Source organism: Leptinotarsa decemlineata, unplaced genomic scaffold (assembly GCF_025532065.1).
Source record: "Leptinotarsa decemlineata unplaced genomic scaffold, Ldec_3_MD MMD2_tig00026347_RagTag_RagTag, whole genome shotgun sequence".
Lineage (NCBI taxonomy): Eukaryota > Metazoa > Arthropoda > Insecta > Coleoptera > Chrysomelidae > Leptinotarsa > Leptinotarsa decemlineata.
Genome location: NW_027412698.1, coordinates 1,381,873 through 1,391,262, shown reverse-complemented (window position 1 = coordinate 1,391,262; position 9,390 = coordinate 1,381,873). Strand labels below are relative to the sequence as shown.

The 9,390-nt window shown below is 36.3% G+C and overlaps 1 long non-coding RNA gene across 1 annotated transcript; it reads left to right on the top strand.

Annotated features, from left to right (window-relative positions):
* Positions 1–4,690: 4,690 nt before the first annotated feature.
* Positions 4,691–8,732, top strand: LOC141486204 (uncharacterized). The gene is made up of 3 exons (XR_012467700.1): positions 4,691–5,722; positions 5,811–6,086; positions 6,145–8,732. It is a non-coding gene; the product is annotated as an uncharacterized lncRNA (long non-coding RNA).
* Positions 8,733–9,390: the final 658 nt, after the last annotated feature.

The window sequence follows — 9,390 nt, the reverse complement described above, 5'->3', positions numbered from 1 at the left end:
CGGAAGAGAGCCAACCTCCTAAAGGCTCTGAGAGGCAAGCTCGGGAGATGTGACAGTAAAACTCTCCTTCACACGTATAAATCCTTCATAAGACCAGTCCTGGACTACAAAGCGATGATATACTGTACGCTTCCCCTGAGGCTATCACACCGAATTCTAACAACCGAAAGAAGAATCCTCCGAAATATACACAACCTTCCCTATCGATCGGAGCCGATCCAGGATATCCTAGAGGAACTCCCACTGAGGATCAGATAACGGACAGCGGATAGCAGCGTCCTGGAAAAACCTGAAATACGAAGAGTTTCACCCTCCCGCAGCCCCGGCCAAAAAACCGTACCCAAAAAGTACAACCACGACCTCTGCAATGGACCCGGACCACCATACGGATCAACGGAAAAACTATATGAATAAGCGGAACACAAAAACAACACAACACAGACTCCAACACACAACAAAACACAGACTCCAACACACAACAAAACACACACACACATACAGCACACTTACCCTGAAGAGGCATTAGCCTATAGCAGGGCCCCACACAAACATACCCAACAAATGTAATGTTATTATCAAACAAATTTGAATAAACGATTTTCATTTATTTTCACACACTTAAAACATTGTGCTTTGGGGAGTATATTGTGATATTAAGAAGGTATTCTTGTTTTTCAAATACATACAAGTGAAGTACAACAATGTCTACTCCAGAAATAGTCTAATCAACAAGTTCAAAAACATGAAAAATAGAGATGAAAGTCCTAAAAATATGAGCGATAGCTCATTCGATTCGGATTCAGCTCTAGAAAAATGTTTTTGAAGGATTTTGGTGCAGGTAAAAAATTGTAATTGTTATTAATAAAATAAGATTTGAAAAAATGGTATTTAGTTTTTCGTTAATAGCTCAAAAAATATTAATATTCAAGCAATTTTAAAAAAAGCTCGTTGAAGAGGAGGAAATTTCCGAGAAAAAAGTCCGGACTCGCGAAACTCTATCTCCATTATTTATAATTTTAATTTGATGTTGAAAATAGTGTTCCGCGCGGCTGTTACGGCATAAGCGCGCTGTTGCTAAGGAGAGTTTATCAAAAGAAATAATTTTTTCATAACATAAAATGTCATTTATTCAATTGTTAACTAACAAATTTTTTCCCAATCTCCGTTTACATAAATAATGGAATAAAAGGTATAAATAATTGGCCTATAAATTTTAAACTTCGTGGAGCCCTTTTGATACATATACTTCATACGATCCTGCGATGAAAGTCATAAAAAGGTATTAATTTGTCAATTATGATTTTTTATAACTATTGCACAATGAAATATCTAAAAATTATTGATAAATTTTTTTTCCAATTGATATTTAGCTATGTATGTTTTCACATTAAACAATGACAGTTATTAACATAGGATATGAATTTTTACGTAATTTGTTTATTGAATTGTTTTGAACAAATAGAGATATTCAATATTTTTGAAATTTTTTTTTGATATTCTCAATAGTTCAATCACATTTTTGTCAGAGTAAATGAATGTCATAAAAACATATAAACAACTTTCAACATTGTTGATGATGTAAATCTATACCATTTGTGTCTAACAAGTTATAGTGATAACTTCAGTACATACGTATATGAAAGATGCAGCGAGTAATGCAATTGATATCGCAGTAAACATACTAAAATGAAATATCCTCAATGAAATAAGCAATTCTACGTTACCAAACATATAATAAATGTTGAATCTAGTTCAATTTCAGTAATTTGCTTCAAACGATTTAAAAAAAACATGAAATACTTTCAGATTGAGTCGCGAAGACGTTACACCACCGATAATACGTTTTTTCATCATTTAGTTATCACTATAAAAAAACCAATTCCGTAGTCATTTCTGCATTCACTAGATGTTAAAAACAAACAAATATTATTTACATGTACCATGTCGGAAACCTATTGAGCACCTTCAACAATCATGTTGGAATTTGCTCTGTTTCAGAAATGGAATATTCCCGAATTGATTACAGAAACCATTTCCTTTTGTTTTCAACAACTAGGCCTGATTCATACTGACCTGAAACCAGATAATATAATGTTCGTTGATCCTGTAGGGTAGCCCAATCGGATAAAAGTCATCGACTTCATTATGTACAAACGAGAAAAAACGGGATAGCGTATATCCAAACTCGGTTCTACAGAGCACCTGAAGTCATACTGGGTCTCCCATTTTGTGAGGCAATTGACATGTGGTCGTTGGGTTGCATAGTTTCTGAGTTATATTTGGGTTTGCCCTTGTAGTCAGGGACTTCTGAGTATACTCAACTCCGGTATTTTATCCAGGCTCAAGGATTGCCCACAAAAGAAATGCTTGACTGTGGAAGCAAGACATCACAATTTTTTTGGTTGGGTACAGAAGCCAGCCCTCCTGCATTGAGGTTGCATACATGTCAGGAACATGTAGAACTGACGGGTGAAACCCCTAAGGAGAACATGCGTCATGAAATTAAATCCTTTGATGAACTCATAGATTTTGGAGCATTAACTGGCTTGAAGGGAAATAACCTGGTAGCCGAACAAGCCGACCAGAAAATCTTCAACAGCTTGAAAAAATTTCGGATTTTTTCAAGCTGTTGATTTCAACTTGTAGAATTGTAGAATTCATCTGAATGAATCGATAGACGGCCTGTTCTCACTTTTGAAATTTAATTTTCTCTCATAATTATAAAAATAATAAAATCTCATAATTTATGCGGAAATTTGTACTACCAGAGTCATCTATTGGAAATCTGTTCTTCCATTGACCAGCTGACGCCCCTTCACGAAAGAGAACCCTCATAAATAGGAACTTGTGTGAGTTAAAGATTAACGAGGTCTAACCTTCCAACGTGCGATGCCTAGCATGGTGAAACAACAAAAATGAACCATTATTTTATGCATTGCTCTGTAATCAGTTAGGGTTATATGAAAACGTATGAATAAATTTCAACTAAACTCCATTTGTGTCTAATATGTTATTTTGATAACTTCAGTATATTCGTATAGGAATACAATGCAGCTGGGATGGGACATGGTTGAATAATGCAATTGATATCGCAGTTAACATAATAAAATGAAATATCCTCTATGAAATAGACAATTCTACGTTACCAAACATATAATAAATGATGAATCTAGTTCAAGCTCAGAAACAGTTTCAGATTAAGTCATATCCTAGGGAATTGTTCAAATCAATCAATAATCGAATCGCGCAGATGAGTGTAGATGTTAAACCACCGATAATACGTTTTTTCTTTATTTAATTATTCCTATAGAAGAAACCAATCCCGTAGTTATCTCTGCATTCACTAAATGTTAGGGAAAAACAAATATTATTCACATGTACCATGTCGGAAATATATAGGGCACCTTCAACAATCATGTTAGAATTTGCTCTGTTTCAGAAATGGAATATTCCCGAATTGTTCTCACCAACTAGGCCTGATTCATACCGAACTGAAACCAGATAATATAATGCTTGTGTGATCCTGTAGGGTAGCCCAATCGGATAAAAATCATCGACTTTGGCAGTTCATTATATACAAACGAGGAAAACAGGATAGCATATATCCAAACTCGGTTCTACAGAGCACCTGAAGTCATACTGGGTCTCCCATTTTGTGAGGCAATTGACATGTGGTCGTTGGGTTGCATAGTTTCTGAGTTATATTTGGGTTTGCCCTTGTAGTCAGGGACTTCTGAGTATACTGAGTATACTCAACTCCGGTATATTATCCAGGCCCAAGGATTGCCCACAAAAGAAATGCTCGACTATGGAAGCAGGATATCACAATTGTTTTGTTAGGACACAGAAGCCAGCCCTCCTACCTGGAGATTGCATACATGTAAGGAACATGTAGAACTGACGAACTCATAGATTTTGGGAAATAACCTGGTAGCCGAACAAGCCGACCAGAAAATCTTCATAGATATTGTCAAGAAAATGTTAGCTTTGGACCAGGTCACTATTTACATCATTTCAATTTGAATTATTTCTTCGAACTGAAATTAGAACAGCTATTATTTGGTTTCGAAGGGCATATATATATATATATATATATATATATATATATATATATATATATATATATATATATATATATAAATATATATATATATATATATATATATATATATATATATATATATATAGGATCATGTCTCTCGAACATTTCAACGTATTTATGTATTATATGTATGTGTATTATATGTAAAGATGGAAAAATATAAAGCCAACACCTATTTTTCCCAATTATTAGCTTGTTACTCAACTTGCAAATTTCTTCAACGATTAAAGTGATATGCCATCACTCTTTCTTGATGTGAATATTATTCATGAGTTGAGGCATGAAAAACTACCTCCATTCATTTGTATATTTCAAAATGAAGTATCAGCGAATAGACCAACTTGAAATGATCGTATTACCGAAAGTTAATTTTGATCAGTCAACTAGATGTTTCTTGCAATAATTCTATAGTTATTAACAAACTCACCTAGCAAATGTATCAACTTGTTTCACAAGTGATTATTTCATAACAACTATGGATAAACCAACTGGGGATGACTTACACCTTTCTGTCCCTTTCCACCATCACTTGAATCAGCACCTGCATTTGCTAACATCGTAGCTGCTCAACAATGAAAATAATCCCTAATGCGTATACAATTCTGAATTCAGTTTAAGAACATTTATATCTTTTGGGCTCCTTGTATTTCAATGTAGTATCAATACCCATATATTGAAATGTGACAACAACTTATGGAAATGGGATGTTCTCTTGAGCGACACGTGACGTACTTGCTAATGAATTCCAAAAAACTCACATCAGAATTTCAAACCTCAACTGAATTTTTACCATCTACGACTGTCACCTCCAACTTGTAGATCATGTAGTCACAGAATTTGACTGATGAAGCTGATTCTCTGAATCAGTTCCATAAACAGATCTTCTTCACAGTATACCCATTGACAAATAGATCAGAAAATTGCATATTTGCAAGTGGATGATGTTTTCAGTATTTCTTCAAGGTAGCAGTATGATTTTATGTTAGCATATCACAATTCATTTAGAATGCTTCATTTTCATAATTTTCGAAAACATTGCCCCAAAAAAAAATATAACAATATGTGAGAAAATTTGTAATTCGAAGACAAGGTCTGCTAGAGAGTGAGGATTTAAAAAGTACTCTTTTGAAAATCAGTAGCCTCACTTATCATTTCAAAATGATTCAATCTCTCTAATGAATCACTAACAAGAAGTGAAAATTATGTTTTGTGATGTAGAATATGTCATATACAACTCTTCACAAAAATATCTAGGGCCATATCAATGTAAGCACAAAAAAACACTTTTCTGTGAACCTGGAATTGAAAAAGAATCAAAACTAGAGAACTCTAGGGTTGGGATGGAATGTAATAATATTTTACTGGGAACTCATAGATATTTTTCAACTTCAGTCAGAAAGCATTACTACAGCTGAAGCTCTTGACCATGACTTCATCTCCATGGATCATCTAGTAGACTTCAGTGACTGCGACTATGTGGAGAAACATTTGCAGCTGATAGAGGCTGCTTGTGCTAAAATTCCATTGAAAAATTGTCCATAACCTGCACAGTTTACTGAGAATAATAACTTTACTGAGGGCCATCAGCAAAAACTCCAAGGAAAGTGTGAATATCTTTTGGTGAGTAGTTGTTGCTGTCAATTAAAATCTTTATTTTTGAAAACTTCAATACATTTGCTTCAGAAGTACTCACAGTTTCTTTTTCCAGGTTCCTCAGGATGATGTGGATCAACAACCGCTCAACCTGGTTAGAAAAAGGGCTCGAGAATCTACTTCTCCAGAGCAAACGAACAATTCCAATGTCTCAAGAAAGGAAAATCGCAGATCTGAAATTCTCCTACAGCCCTTAGTGACGTTCGAACAATTTACTGACTGTTATACCTATAATATTCAACAAGAGGTAACAGTCTGTAATACCTCGCCGGTGAACAAGAAAGTGAATTCAATTTCAGACAGTGAAGATGACGAAAAAGAGCCATCGTCGGTGAGTAGAAATATCTCATATAGAATGATTGAATTCAACAAATCGATTCTTTCTGCAGGAAGTGTATCTCAGGATGATGAAAATGAAAAACCGCTCAACCTGGCCCAAAAATCTACTTCTTCAGAACAAACGAACTATGCCATTACTATGAACTATGAATTACCGTTGTAAGAGTGGCAAATTATTTGGAAATAACTTTATATGAAAAAGTAACTTTGATAACCCACTCTACTGGTGGAAAGGACTTTGTTGTTCATCTTTACTATCACAAATAGCGACACGAATTTTGATAATGTCAGCATCTTCGGCAGCAACGGAACGCAGTTTTAGCGTTCACAGTCACTTTCATTTGAAAAAGAGAAGCAGACTTACTAATGACAGAGCTGCCAAACTAGTCTATGTATCCCATAATCAAAATTAGCCAAAGAAAATGGAAAAAGGCGATAGGTCAATTTTTATTTTGGAATCTATTGAAGATTTTGAGGCAGTAGACGTACACGATGAAGATGTTGAGTGTGATGATACCGATGAAGATATGTCTCTGGCTCAACTTCTTCATCAAAAATAAGATTTTTTTTAAATAAGTTTAATATTATTTTTCTTTGTCTTCAAGTATAAGGTATTCTGTGTTTCGTTTTTTCATTTTTTGAGGAAGTTTGACATTATTTTGATTTGTTTGGGTTTAAGTATGAGCATTCTGTGTTTTCTTTTGTTTTTTTTATGAATAAATATTCTATTTCCTTATATTTTTCCAATGTTTCCAATATTTCCAATATTTCAGGAAATTTTTCCAAAAATATATTTCCGGAAATTTTACAACACTAATCATGTCGGAGACCTATTGGACACCTTTAACAATCATCTGTTGATCCTATCATAAAAAAGAATCGGAATTTGCTCTGTTTCAGAAATGGAATATTTCCGAATTTATTACAGTAATCATTTTCTTTTGTTTTCAGCAACTAGGCCTTATTCATACCGATCTGAAACCAGATGATATAATGCTTGTTGATCCTGTAGGACAGCCCAATCGGATAAAAGTCATCGACTTCTGGAGTTCATTATTTACAAACGAGAATAACAGGATAGCATATATCCAAACTCGGTTCTACAGAGCACCTTAAGTCTTACTGGGCCCCCCATTTTGTGAGGCAATTGATATGTGGTCGTTGAGTTGTATAGTTTCTGAGTTATATTTAGGTGTGACCTTGTACTCAGGGACTTCAGAGTATACTCAACTCCGGTATATTTCGAGGCTCAAGAAGTGTCCACAAAAAAATGCTCGAATATGGAAGCAAGACATCATAGTTTTTTCGTTGGGACACAGAAGCCAGCCCTCCTGCCTGGAGATTGCATACATGTCAGGAACATGTAGAACTGACAGGTGAAACCCCTAAGGAGAACATGTGTCATGAAACTAAATGCCTTGATGGACTCATAGATTTTGCAGCATTAACTGGCTTGAAGGGAAATAACCTGGTAGTTGAACAAGCCGACCAGGAAATCTTCATAGATATCATCAAGAAAATGTTGGCTATGGACCAGGTAACTATTTACATCATTTTAATTTGAATTATTTCTTCGAACTGAAATCAGAACAGTTATTTTTGGTTTCAAAGGGCATTGTTTCAATTGATATAATAGAAAGTCACGTCTCTCTTACGGTCTGTCTTAATGGCTGTAACCCCTCTAACTGAAGCCCAACGGGATGAGGCCATGCGCAGGAGGGTGGTTGTCCATTAGGACGTGGTAATCTAGCTACTTAGGAGTCAGTCTATAATGATGGCTACGATGACGACTCCCAACGTTAAGTCCCTCTTGCGTGACTTCAACTCATACTAGGAAGTGGAATCAATGCTGAACCTATCCATCGAGGCGGTACTGACATTTAGTTAGAGACCTTGAATCCAAACTTGAAGAAGCCACTGCCAGACCTTCTGACATTATCATCTTATACCGTGACGTTGACAACGCTACCTGCGATATTATCCCAGGCTGACTCTGAGGATGAGTTCGAGAACCCGAAAAAATGGGTACAAAATAACAAAAACACGTAGAAATGTGAAGAGTGGGTGAAGAGTTCCAAAAAGACGAAACCATTATCCGCGAAACTGAAGCCATCATCCAGGGGGAAGGGCGGTTAGCTGAGTGTCTTTCGAAAAAGATGCGAAAAAAACACGGCCATTAGAGCTTGGCCAAAAGCAACCTGTCCTTCGGAAGCAGTAATCGCCCGACCATCCTGTCCTGCAACACCCGTCCACCAGATGCAAATGGTCGTAGATGTTCACCGTGACACTTGTCCCACTCCCTTACCACATCAGGGGACATCAACCTCACACATGGGGCATCAACCGTACCAGCCTCTCCTGAAGGAAACACTTCTTCACCCACTCGAGAAGCGCTGTGGGAAGTTCCTCTGTCACAAAATACATGTAAAGACCAGAAAGTTGCCGATTATATGTCCTATATGCGATCTGTGATGGATGAATTGAGCAAAAAGCGACAGTGGCAAGGCGAGTGCAGTTTCCACCGCAGAGCCATGAAAGCAAGAATTGAACACATTCAGGCTCAGAAGCGGGAATTAGATGAGCAAGAAATATCAGCCAAGAAATATCATTATTAAATTTCAGAAATGATTGCTCTAGATAACGAGCCGTTCAGTATCGTAGAAAAAGTCGGGTTCAAAAGGCTTCTAGAACAAGCGCTACCTCGTTATGAATTACCAAGTCGCACTTATATTTCTCAAATAATTGTGCGCGATATCTACAATAGAATTCACGACAAAATTAAAACAAACATTTCAAAAGCTATTGCAGTTTCTGTTACGTCTGACATTTGGACCTGCCTGCACAATAGTTCCAGCTTCTTGAGTTTCACAGCCCATTGGTTGTCTCCGGAATTTCAGCTGCAACACGGCGTTCTTGCTATGAAACCGTTTTCAGGATCACACACTGGAGAAAATATAGCAAAGGAACTGAACACTATTGCTGCTCGCTGGGATATTGATAGAAATAAAATTCATTTACTAATCCATGATAGTGGCGCTAATATGGTGAAAGGAGTTCGAGTTGCAGAGTATGATTCTGCTAGATGTTTCATACATTCACTTCAGCGAGTTGTTAATGAGGCAATGAAGGTCCAAGCTGAAGTATTAGACATGATTGCTACTGGAAGACGTCTAGTAACTCATTTCAATCATTCAGGTTTAGCACAAAAAAAATTGCTTGCAATTCAAAAGGAGTTACATTTACCGCAGCATCAGTTAGTGCAGGACATCAACACGAGGTGGAACTCTACCTACTAC